Source organism: Chiloscyllium plagiosum, chromosome 11, assembly GCF_004010195.1.
Source record: "Chiloscyllium plagiosum isolate BGI_BamShark_2017 chromosome 11, ASM401019v2, whole genome shotgun sequence".
NCBI lineage: Eukaryota > Metazoa > Chordata > Chondrichthyes > Orectolobiformes > Hemiscylliidae > Chiloscyllium > Chiloscyllium plagiosum.
The window spans coordinates 17,263,413-17,277,168 of record NC_057720.1 but is presented as its reverse complement, the minus strand read 5'-3'; the positions used below and the strand labels follow the sequence as shown (position 1 = coordinate 17,277,168).

General features: G+C 40.2%; 1 protein-coding gene across 3 annotated transcripts in view; it reads left to right on the top strand.

Moving 5' to 3' along the window:
* Positions 1 to 13,756, top strand: part of tgfbr3 (transforming growth factor, beta receptor III) — a 181,546-nt gene that overhangs the window by 34,672 nt on the left and 133,118 nt on the right. The gene's annotated exons all lie outside the window — the stretch shown is intronic.

Below are 13,756 nucleotides of genomic sequence, written 5' to 3'. Positions count from 1 at the left end.
CTTGTATACCCTTGAGTTTCGAAGGTTGAGAGGGGATCTGATTGAGACATATAAGATTATTAAAGGATTGGACACTCTGGCAGCAGGAAACATGTTTCCACTGATGGGTGAGTGCCGAACCAGAGGACACAGCTTAAAAATACGGGGTAGACCATTTAGGACAGAGCTCAGGAGAAACTTCTTCACCCAGAGAGTGGTGGCTGTGTGGAATGCTCTGCCACAGTGGGCAGTGGAGGCCCACTCTCGGGATTCATTTAAGAAGGAGTTAGATAGAGCTCTCAAAGATAGTGGAATCAAGGGTTATGGAGATAAGGCAGGAACAGGATACTGATTAGGAATGATCAGCCATGATTATATTGAATGGCGGTGCAGGCTTGAAGGGCTGAATGGCCTACTCCTGCATCTGTTGTCTATTGTCTATTTTGTTGTGGCAGTGAATCCCATAGGCTCGCCACTGGCTTGGAGAAGACCTTTCTCTTCATCTCAGTCTTAAATGGCCTACTCTGTATCCTTTTTAAACTGTGACCCCTGATCTGGACTTCCCAGATGATTAGGAACATCCTTCCAGTATTTATCTTGGAATCCCTACTGTGTGAAAACAGGCTGTTCGGCCCAACAAGTCCACACCGACCCTCCGAGTCCCACTCAAACCCATTAAGTTCTTTTCCTGAGGTTTCACACATGAGATGCAATTCGCGCACACCGACTTCTGCAAACAGTTAAAGTTTATTAAAGCCTGTACAAGCTAGGTGACCCCTTTTAACCCCCCCCCCCCCCCGTGATGTTGAGTCCAAAGAGAGGCACTGCACACAGAAAACACATCCCCTTTGTGCAGGCAGTTGCAATGCTTACAGATACTCTGGCCACTCCCCCAGTCACATGCCACTCAAGCCAACCCTCAGTTACTCACAGTCACATGTTACCCCAGATACAATAATAGGATGCGATTATCCTCTGAGATAATGCAAATACCAATGCCCTAATCTTGGGGAATTGTTATGCAGATAATTGCCTGACACACTGATTCCCCAAGACCATGCAGATGTGAGGTGTCCTAGCTTCGCAGGATGGCTGAAAAGCATTTCTGAATGCGACGGATTGAGTGATAGTTTATTTAATAATAGCAGGGGAGTAGTAGCAAATGAGTCTTTTTAGGGTGTGGGTGATTCGCAATCCTGCATGAATGTCATCCCCACGCACTTCCAGAATGTTCACTCAGTGCAGTTTAACTCTTTTTTTAATATTACATCAATGTCCAGAGAGATATTCTAATTTAATTTTTTTAACATTACACCATTACTCTCTTTACTCCTGTCTAATGCACCTAACCACACATCCCTGAATGCTATGAGCAATTTAGTATGGCCAATTCACCTAACCTGCACATCTTTGGATTGTGGGAGGAAACCGAAGCACCCGGAGGAAACCCACACAGACGCTGGGAGAATGTGCAAACTCCACACAGACAGTCGCCTGAGGCTAGACTTGAACCTGGGTCCCTGGTGCTGTGAGGCAGCAGTGCCAACCACTGAGCCACCATGCCACCCTGAACTAGATTCTAGTGAATAAAACATTAACCAATACACTCTGGCTTCATACATCAGTCCTACTATCCCAGGAATCAGTCTGGTAAATGTATGTTGCACTCCCTCCATAGTCAGAACATCCTTTCTCAGATAAGGAGATCAAACTGCACACAATGCTCCAGGTATGGTCTCAATAAGGCCCTATAGAATTACAACAAGACATCCCTGCTCCTATACTCTAAACCTCTTGCTATCAAGGCCAACATACAACACCTTTACCTCCTTCTACCTCTGTCTGTTTGCTTTCAGTGATTTTTGGCATGCAAGGGCACCCAGGTCTCATTGCACCTCTCTCTTTCCTAATCTATTGCCATTCAGATAATAATCTGCCTTTCTGTTTTTGTTGCGAAAGTTGATAACCTCCCATTTATCCACATTTTACTTCATCTGCCATGCATTTGCTCACTCAGCTTGTCCAATTGCACTGAAGCATTTCTGCATCATCCTCACAGCGCACCCTCCACATTCCTCCTCATCTATGTCTTAAATCCCTTAGTTGAAGATTATGTTCTTTAGTTCAAGACTGACCAGCTAGGGGAGGCACTCTATCGACATCCACCCTGTTGTGCTGTGACAACATTTTCAAACATTTCAATGAGATTGCAGCTCATTCTTCAAAACTCTACAGAATACAAACCCAATGTTCTCAATCTCTGATCATTATCAACTATTAGTCTGGTGAACCTATCACACTCATTCTATGGCAAATATTTCCTTCCTGAAATAAGGAGACTAAAACTACTTAAATACATTAGGTGTGGCTTCACCAAGGTGTGTTAAAATTGCAGCAAGATGTCTTTATTTAAATGTTCAAAACTTCTTGCATTGAAGACAATATGCCATCTGTTTTCCTAATTCCTTGTTGTATCTGCATGTTAGGTTTTAGTGTTCTGATCAGTGGTAAAGGTTCACAACACCCTTTTTTTTTTAAAATGTCCTTTGTTTTTTCAAAGCACATAGCTATCACACAATTAAACTTGGTTACCAGATCAAAAATGAAAGTGAACTAATTCAAAAGCTTTGTCTAGTGAGTGTCATTTAATTCTGAAGGGGGAAGGGGGTTCCTTTTAACCTGGTGGCTTGTGCACTTGAGCTTGAGCAAGGCAGGCAGAGGGAGTACCTTCCAGTTTTTGTTCAGATCTGTTTTTCCTTGTCTCTTCTCTGCTGGTTAGAAACTGCTGTTGATAAAGCTCAATTTATGTAATTCCTGAGTGTAATGATTTTTGTTTTTCAAGCTGAATGCTTTGCAGATAACCTTTCACCTCCAACGTGTGACTTCCAGAAAGATGCATATCTATCGGAAAATGCAGATCTGCATTTCCGTGCCCTTTTATAACCATCTTTTTTTGGTTCAGACTGATACTTGTTTATTGATAGTTTCATAAGCTTGACTCGATAGTCAGATGATCACATCAGCCATTTTAGATTAGTATTTGTCTTTCCTTTTAAAACTATTTTTTAGCCCAGGAAAACCTCTGGCATTAAAGTCAAAGGATGGAAGTTGAATATTGATCATCTATTTTCACTATGTTCTTTAATGACTCATGAATAACATCACCCATTGGGCACTGGCATTTACAAACCTCTCACTGTTTGAAAATATTCTTTCTGCCCAAGTCGATTAACTTTTTACATACATTCAAATTACATTCCATCTGCCATATTTGAGTCCATGCACTTAACCCTGTCCAAATTTTCTGAAGCTTTCTTGTAATCTCTTCTCAACTTGCATTTTCCATCCAGTATTGTGATCAGCAAATTTGGAAACATTACAATTGGTTTCCTCATAACAAAATGTTAAAATCATGAATGGCTATGACTTACCACTGATCCTTGCTGTATTCCATATATGTAATTCAGCCTATAATAAGAAAATAATTCTTTCATGCCTACTCTGTTTTGTACTGGTTAACTAATGTTCAACCCATATTGGCACATTATCCCAATCCCATCCTCTCAAGTTTTGTTAACTAATATCATGCGTGACACCTGTATCAAAAGGAATAGGAGTTCTCAGCTGGAGCTCATCTATTCCATCCTTTGCTTTTCTTTTTTCGTGTTTTTTTTTTCCCCATTTGTTTTGTCGGTCATGTCCTGGGCTCGGACTCTTGGCCTCAGCACGGAGTGGTATGGCAATATTTCGGCTCGGTGTGGGGCACCTCTTGGCCTGCTGTGGCTGTACCCCAGCATTCTAGTGTGCTGACTCTCTGCAGCTCAGTAAGGCCTCAGCCTGGACTTCCGGCCTCTGATTCTGGAGCTGTCTCCTGTCCTTGGGAGCCTCGAGTCAAGGCCCAAGTGCAAACTAGAGGCTAGGTGTGACGTGAACCGGGTTGGAAGGACTATTACTTTTTATTTTAATTTTTCTAATTTTTTTTTTCTCCTTAGAATTTGTACTTAAGAACCTGTACCTACATATCTTTTTACCTAAGGTGGTACTGTAAATGGTGATTTGTTCAATTTTCACTGTGGTCATTTGAGTACATGTGGCAATAAAGCTAATACTGTTCTTCTAGTGTAAGAAACTATATTGGTTGTAAATTTCTCTTTTTATTGATTCTACTTTGAGCTATAATGGAACGCTTGTTCTATTAGAAACGGTGAAAATGTAGGGATCTCTCCTGGTGGTTTTTGATATTTTTTTGAGAAGGTAAACATAAGTATTGTTCTCGCTGCTTGGAAAATTACTAGTTAATGGGCATAGAATCAATACAGTAAAGTTCTAAGAAACATTTGCACATGAATGCTTATTGCACTACTGAATTACTATAATGTATTGATGAAAAGTCTGTCACATTATGAAAGGAATTAGTTCATTTGATTGGTTTATTTACAAAATGCAAGGTGATAAGTTTCAAAAAAAATCTTTTCCAGATGTACTAATATTTATTAACAGTTCTCCCTTGACTGTTTATTTGTTCTACATAAGGTTCAAGTAATTATTCAAAATGCTACTCTTCCATTCTAAATACTTGCTTTAGTTAACCGAAAACTTGTGCTTAGCTCTAATTGATCCTTTCATAGAACCTCAACCCGGGGACTACTTTATTGCTTAAGATTTTTCTTTCTTTTTGATGGTTTTTAAAATCCAGACATTTGAGATTCCAAATCGCTAATCTTCATTTCATCATTTTTTTTCCAGTTGGAGTGTCTTGGTTTGAAAAGTTCTTGATTCTTCATTTGTTGATCAGAAGTGTTCATGGCAATGAAGCTCCTACCTGAACTGGCTCTTTTAAAATTTCGTATTCTTTTTGTTTAAGTGCGTTATAGTTTAAGATGTTTACTCTCTCCAACCATAATGCAAAAATGCACAGGTGCAAGACGATTTCTTCTCAAATTATTCAATTTGAAAAGGAAATCTCTTAGTGAATAAAAATATGGTCAGCCATCAAAGTCATAACTCAGGTAGGAATAGTATGTCAGAAAAAAATCTTCTGTCCTACAGAAGCATAAGTGAACTCTGCAGTTTTGACTATTCTGTTACCAGTGTTTGATTAACAACAGCTTCTTGTTTAGTCAAGAGATCCACCTGCTCTTGCCAAAAAAGTATTGTTCGCTTGATTGTATCAGATGGGCATGAATCCATTATTGGCCTTTTTTCCTGAGCTACAAATATAAATTAGCTCAATTTTGTGTGTTTTAAGTGCATGGAGCTGTTGATACATACAAATAAATTATCAGTTTCTCTCAAAGGAGAGATTATTGTTTAAGCCTGTAAGTTCTGTAACATACCAGTTAATCAACTGACTGTTGCAAGTGGACTTTGCAAACTATTTTAATTTTTTTTTAACTAACCTGTTCAGATTTGCCATTATACATTTCTGGTCCAGTTGTGACTCGAACCCAGGTATTTTGATCCAGAGGTAGGGACATTACCATTGCTAAATAAGTGCTTCTTGTAACTGGTACACGCAATGCCACTGTGCACTGGTGTTGGAGGGAGAGAATGTTTTCAGGTGTTGAATGGTGTGCCACTTGAGTGGCCTGCTTTATCTTAGATGGTGTTGAGGTTCTTGCATGTTGGAGCTGCACTCATCTAGCACATGGAGAGTATTCAATCACATTCGTGACTTGTTCCTTTAGATGCTGGGTGGGTTGCTCTTCGGAGGATTGGTGTGGACTTGTTGGGCTGAAGGGCCTGTTTCCATACAGTAGGTAATCTAATCTAATCTAATTTGAATGAAATAATAAGCAAAAATATTTCAAAATCGTACATTACTTAATAAACATTATGAAAGTGTTACAGCAAGGAATACCCGGAGACAGTTTGAGGAAGAACACAAGTATATAATCAGGGAGGGGATTTAACTAGTTTGGAAGACAATACTGTAGTAATTGACTAAAACAAAAACAAAAAAATACTCAATACCTTTTTTTGATTAGTTTAGATTCCTTACAGTATGGAAACAGGCCATTCAGCCCAACAAGTCCATGTCGACCCTCCGAAGAGTAACCCATCCAGACCAATTCCCCTACTCTATATTTACCCCTGACTAATGCACTAACTCTATAGGCAATTTAGCATGGCCAATTCATCTAACCTGCACATCTTTGGATTGTGGGAGGAAACCAGAGCACCCAGAGGAAACCCACACAGACACAGGGAGAGGCAGGAATCGAACCTGGGTCCCTGGTGCTGTGAGGCAGCAGTGCTAACCACTGAGCCACTGTGCTGTGGTGGGTGTTTCAAACAGTGTGTTTCAAATCACAAACAAGTCCAGACAAATACTTTCTAATCCAAATGTTTTGCAAATATTAAATTAAATTTCATTGATGCATCTCCCATCTATTTCATGTGATCTGTAATTTGTATAGCATAATGGCTTTAAAAAAAACTTTGTACATTTTTATTCATAAAGCACTGTCAGTTTTTTAAAAAAATGTTAACCACAAACATTTGAGAAACACCTAACTTTGGTCACGAATAGAAAACTCTTTCATGTAATTTCGAACAAAGACATTTATAATTTCAAACATATAATATAGATCATGTAGACTTTAATAAACATCATTCAAAGTCAAAATAATTTTTCCTTTTCAAGCCTCTTCCCATGCTAATAAGATAAATCAGGTTAGCACAACCAACACATATATAATCCATTCACAAGCGTTTTAGCACTATTTTTACCAAGATGCCAGCATTAACTATAAATAATTGTTTGATAACAATATGGCATGGAAACATGAGATCAGGAACGGACCATTCAGCCCCCAAGGATGTTCCTCCATTCAATGAGATCATGACTGAATCGTTGCCTAATTCTCTATACCCATACCTGTCTTTGCTCCATATCCCTTAATATTTTAGATACACTTTTGTTAAGCAATCTCAGATAAAAAGCTAACAGAAGTTTTCAAAAGCTAAAGAAAGAATTCTTCAACAAATAACTCACTATCTCATTTCCCTACAGCATGTCCAGCATCTAAAGGAACAAATCATACCACCCAAATCTAGGATCGTGGAGTGGCCCAGTACTGGTGCAAGTTTTGGGCATGGCATGGGAAAGGTGATGGGATTGATGATGGCTTGTTTCCCTAATAGCTGGATCTCAATCAAATGCTGGCTGCCTTTTAATGAAAATTACCTCTCTCAGAAACCTACGAGTAATGTCAACAAAATTTGTTTTTGGGACTTCCAGCTTGAGTGGTGGGGGATGGGAAGACAGTCCACAACCTTCCCACTGTGAGCTGAATTGTAATAGAGGCAGGAGGGTGGCATGGTCTACTTTCTGAGCCTTTTGCGTGATTAAATACCCCCAACACCAAACTCATTACATTGGAGGTCTTTAAATTCAAGTGTTTTTTTTCTGCAATCTGTGTTTTGACTGTTTTTAAGAGTTTTTTTTATTAACCATTTTCATTGTTTACTATATAAGAACAAAGAAAATTTACAGCCCAGGAACAGGCTCTTCGGCCCTCCAAGCCTGAGCCGATCCAAATGTACTGTCTAAACCTGTCAGTCAATTCCTAAGCATCTGTATCCCTCTGCTCCCCACCTACTCCTGTATCTGTCCAGACGCATCTTGAATGAATCTACCATGCCTCCCTTTACCACCTCTGCTGGCAACAAGTTCCAAACGCCCAACATCCTCTGTGTGAAGTACTTGCCATGTGTATCACCCTTAAACTTTCCACCTCGCACTTTGAAAGCATGACCCCTGGTTATTGAATCCTTCACCCTGAGAGAAAGCTTGTCTCAATCCACCCTGTCTATACCCTTCATGATTTTGTAAACCTCAATCAGGTCCCCCCCTCAATCTCCTTTTTTTTTTCTAGTGAAAATAAACCTAACCTACTCAACCTGTCTTCATAGCTAGCACCTTTAATACCAGGCAACATCCTCTTAAACTGTCTCTGCACCCTCTTCAAAGCGTCCACATCCTTTTGGTAATGTGGCGACCAGAACTGTACACAGTATTCTAAATGCAGCTGAACCAATGTCTTGTGCAATTTTAACATGACTTGCCAGTCTTCTACTCAATACCTTGTCCATTGAAGGCAAGCATACTATATGCCTTCTTGACCACACTATCTACATGTGCAGCAACCTTCAGGGTACAATGGACCTGCACTCCCAGATCTCTCTGCCCATCAGCTTTTCCTAAGGCTTTTCCATTCATTGTATAATTCGCTCTAGAATTAGGCTTGCCTAAATGCATCACCTCACATTTTGTCTGGATTGAAAGTCATCTGCCACTTTTCCGCCCAATTCTCCAGTCCATGTATATCCTCCTATATTCTCTGACAGTCCCTTATGCTTTCTGCCACTCTACCAATCTTTGTGTCATCTGCAAACTTGCAGATCATACCAACAGTGCCCTCTTCTAGATCATTTGTGTATATTACAAACAACAGTGGCCCCAATACTGACCCCTATGGAACACCACTGGTCACCTTTCTCCATTTTGAGAAACTCCCTAAAAACTAATACTCTCTGTCTCCTGTTGCTCAACCAGTTCTTTATCCACCTAGCTAGAACACCTTGCACACCATGTGACTTCACTTTCTCCATTAGTCTACAATGGGGGAACCTTATCAAATGCCTTACTAAAACCCATGTATATGACATCAACAGCCCTTCCTTCATCTATCAACTTGGTCACTTCCTCGAAGAACTCTATTAAGTTGGTAAGGCATGATCTCCCCCTCACGAAACCATGTTGCCTATCAACGATAAGCTCCTTTCTTTCCAAATATAAATAGATCCTATCTGTCAGTACCTTCTCCAGCAACTTCCCCACTACTGACGTCAGGCTCACTGGTCTGTAGTTACCTGGAATATCCCTACTACCCTTGTACAGGGGGACAACATGAGCAATCGTCCAGTCCTCCGGCACCTCACCTGTATTTAAGGATGCAACAAAGATATGTCAGGGCCCCAGCTATTTCATCTCTCACCTCCCTCAGCAACCTGGGATAGATCCCATCCGGTCATGGGGATTTGTCCACCTTAACCTCGAGCCTACCCAACATATCTTCCTTCCTTATGCCAACATGATCCAGACTAATCAAACTTCTATCTCAAATCTCAACATTCATTAATTTCTTCTCCTCAATGAACACTGATGCAAAGTAATCATTCAGAATCTCTCCCATTCTCTCAGGTTTGGCACACAGCCTTCCTTCATTATCTTTTAGTGGACCAATCCTTTCTCTAGTTACCTGCTTGCTTCTTATATAAGAATAAAATGCTTTGAGATTTTCCTTAATTCTGCTTGCTAAAGCTATTTCATGACCCCTTTTAGCCTGCTTGATTCCTTGTTTAAGTCTTGTCCTACTCTTCTGATATTCCTCCAGGACCCGTTTTGTTCTCAGCTGCCTAGACCTTATGTACGCTTCCCTTTTCATTTTAGCTAGTTGTACAATTTCTCTTGTCATCCACGGTTCACGATTCTTGCCCTTCCTATCCTTTGCCTTCAATGGGTCATGCCTGTCCTGCACTGCCAGTAACCTATCTTTGAAATCCTCCCACATCTCAAATGTGGACTTCCCTTCAAATAGCTGTGTCCAATCCACATTTCACAACTCCTGCCTAATTTTGATATAATTCGCCTTGGCCCAGTTTAGCACTCTTCCCTTAGGGCCACTCTCTTTATCTACAAATATTATAAAACTTACAGAATTGGAGTCACTGTTCCCAAAGAAATCCCCAACCACAACTTCTACCACTTGTCCTGGCTCGTTTCCCAGTACCATGTCCAATATGGTCCCTTCCTTCATCAGACTATTGACATACTGCTCTAGAAAAACCTCCTGGACGCTTCGTACAAATTCTACTCCATCCAGACCTCTAATGCTAAGTGTATCCCAGTCAATGTTGGGAAAATTAAAATCTCCCATCACCACTATCCTATTGCCTCTACATTTATTCATAATCTGTTTACCTATTTGTTCTTTTACCTCACGCTCACTTTTGGGAGGTCCCAACAATGTAACTGCACCCTTCTTATTTCTAAGCTCCACCCATAATGCCTCACTACCCACAACCGCCATAGTGTCCTCCTTTAGCACAGCCGTGATATCGTCCCTGACCAGCAATGCAACTCCACCCCCTCTTTTACTTCCCTCCCTGTCCTGTCTGAAACATCTATATCCTGGAACATTTAGGTGCCAATCATCATGCCCTTCCCTCAACCAAGTCTCTGTGATGGCAATTAATGTCACACTCCTAGGCACCAATCCAAGCCCTAAGTTCATCTGCCTTACACACTATACTCCTTGCATTTAAAGTAGATGCATTTCAGGCCACCAGATCTTTTGTGCTCACCTGCTCTCTGCCTATTCTTTCCTTTTATTAGTGCTATCTTCATAATTCTTACAGTCTGCAGTCTCCACCTCGCTGCCTAATTGTTTTCTCTTCTGGTTCCCAACCCCTTGCCACATTAGTTTAAAACCTCTCCAACAGCAGTAGCAAAAACTCCCCCAAGGACATTGGTTCCGGTCTGGTTCAGATGTAGACCGTCCCTTTTTGTAATAGTCCCACCTTCCCCTGAACCGGTCCCAATGTCCCAACAAATCTGAACCCCTCCCTCCTACACCATCTCTCAAGCCACGTGTTCATCCTGCCTATTTTTTAATTTCTACGCTGGTTAGCATGTGGCACTGGTAGTAATCCTGAGATCACTACCTTTGAGGTCCTCCCCTTTAACTTCTCTCCTAGCTCCCTGAATTATTCTTTCAGGACCTCATCTCGCTTTCTACTTATATCGTTGGTGCCTATATACACCAAGACAACTGGCTGTTCACCCTCCCCTTTTAGAATGCTCTGCAACCGATCAGTGACATCCCTGACCCGAGCACCTGTGGAGCAACATACCATCAGGGAGTCCCATTTTCGGCCACAGAACTGCCTATCTACTCCCCTCACAATAGAGTCCCCTTTGACTATGGCCCTACGAGTCTTTCTTTTTCCCGCCCTTCTGAACAGCAGTGCCCGACACAGTGCCATGATCTTGACAACTGCTGCCCTCCCCTGGTGAACCATCTCTCCCAACAGTATCCAAAATGGTATACCTGTTTTGGAGGGAGATGACCACAGGGGACACCTGCACTGCCTTCCTACTCTTTTTCTGCCTTTTGGTCACCCATTCACTGTCTCCCTCAGCAATTCTAACCTGCAGTGTGACCAGTTCATTAAACATGCTATCCACGACCTCCTCAGCATCAAGGATGATCCACAGTGAGTCCATCTGCAGCTCTAGAGCAGTCATGCGATCAAACAACAGTTGCAGCTGGACACACTTTTTGCAAGTGTAAGAGTAAGGAACATCAGACACGTTCCTAAGCTCCCACATCAAGCAAGAGTCACATGCCACGGGTCTGAGGGCCCCTACCATTGTAAGCTTAGCTTTATATGAACTAACTAAAACCAAACAGTGCACTTAAATAAATGAAAAAGAAAGATAAGAAATAAAAGCATGACCTGAGAGGGACTTTTTCTTCCGGTTAGAGGAGGGGGGGCATGGGAGGGAGATATTACACGTGTAGTATCTCTGGTTTAGCCCTTACTTTCCCGGCAGCTTCACTCCTCCTTCTCTCCTTGCTGCTCTGGCAAAATGAAAGCCCGACTCCCAAGGTAAAGACCAGTTTCTTTTCCAATGTTCTTGGAAATCTGATCTACACAAATCACAATTTGCTTCTCTGTAAGGATAATTAGTTATATAAAAGCTTCATTTCCTAATTCTTTGATTTTTAGCTTCCAACATAATTGTAGATGGGACATTGCTATCTTCTATTCTTTAAAATGTTGTTTATCAGATTATTTTTCACGATTTATCTATTATTTTTTGGTTTGGAATGGTTTTCAAGTTAAGAAATGAACTTTCAACAGCGGCTTCTTATAAAAGAACAAAGACAGATATTTTCTGTTGGGAACTGATTTGGAATGATAATGCAATTTAATTAGTAATCTAAGGACACTCTTGACGAATTGGAACCAAACTGTTGATGTGCTCAAGGCTGGCAGTTGTTTGGATGTTGAATTGGTCAGCCAAGGGAGAACCGGTTCTGACAATGTTCGCAGGAGGCAGTGTGATCATTGAAAACTTCCCGGAGTGGTGCTGTTTTGTGATCTTCAGTTCCTTTCTAGTTATTGAATTGTTCCATATTCTGATAAAAAGCACCCCAGTGTGTAAGATAGAAGTAAATATTTTTCTAGATTTCTGCTAAAATTATTTGCAGTAACGGTATGAAGGTGTAGAGGTGTACTATCACTTTAAGAGTGAAGGACTTGGCAAGCACAGTGCTGGAGAATTTACAAAGTAACATTTGGTTCAGAACAGAGAGCACTGGCTGAGTTGCTATGAGACAAAAACAAATTCGAATTTGGCCAATCAGTTGAAATTATACCCGGAAAATACCAACTTCCAATCAAGTTGTTATTTAGTGTATTGACAATCTTAAACCAATGACACAATCTGATGGTTTGGGTGTATAAAACTGAGGAGGATTGGACAGTTGCGAGGATAACTGCCAAGCCACCAGCATGTTAAAAAGTCTGCCTGAAAAATAGCTCTCTTAAAGGTACCTTTATCGATCAGTAACCTGTGAAGCAGAATCCCCAAGAAGAAGAAAAGAAGATAGGAATACAGAGAAGAACCAAAAGCGCTCTGCTTTTGAGATAAGAAGTTTTTTTTTGTAAATTTTAATTGGGAGTTTTATTGGACTAGTATTATAGAAGGGAAGGTAAAAAGATAGGTTAGAGGAAGGAGTTGTAAATAGTTAATTAATTATCCTCTGTTATACTTTAAGAAATAAAGTTGTTAATTTTACTTTAACTAGTTCTTGGCCTATCGAATTTTCACAGATTACTGCATAGGATAAACCTTTTCTGTGTTGCTGGGTCAAATTGAGCAGGAGGTTTTATCCCATGTCATAACAATCACTAGTAGCTTTGAAATTCAAGCAAGATATACAATTCTGCTTGCCTGTGAATAACTCACTATCCAAGGATTTCTATAGGCCCGGTATCCGTTATTTGAAACTTTGTTTACAATTCTTTTTATTTTCCTCCTTAACCACTATTTTGTCAGAGTTAAGGGATGTGTTCAATAAAGATTGAGCTTTAGAATGTAGATATTAATTGGATTGCCTTGTTTATTTGTTCTGCTAAAGGCACATTATTAATAAAATTATTGATTTTTGGTTAAGTTCGTAAACTTGGTTTCCAAGATCTGTTATTTATAAAGTCTGGTTAAATATATTTGAACAATTTTGAAGATCGTTGAATGTTCCAATTTCATTGTGTTGTGAATGCAGTGATAGTGAGGATGATTTTTGGTTTAGCTTGCTATCCCTGTGCCATAACATTCTTTTAAAGTGTAGCAGTTGTTTTCTTCTTTGGAAACTTTATTGTAGAATTTTTAATCCTTCCTCCTTTCAGAATGTCATTTGGATTGGCAGACTTAGCATTTGCATTGAAATGGACTGCCTTATACCTGGATTACTGAGTGAAGTCATACAAGGCCTGGCATGTATCTGTTTTCAAGTGACCTTTGCTAGAAAGTTCACTTTAGGGCAATTATTTAGATGTGATATTGAATTTCTAAAGTTCTACTGATAGCCAACAAGTCTGCTGACACAAATTAATATACATTGCCCAAATATCCTAATTCAAATCATCATTGTCATCATACCCTGCATGTTGCCAGCTTGTAGAGATGAGATGTAATTTT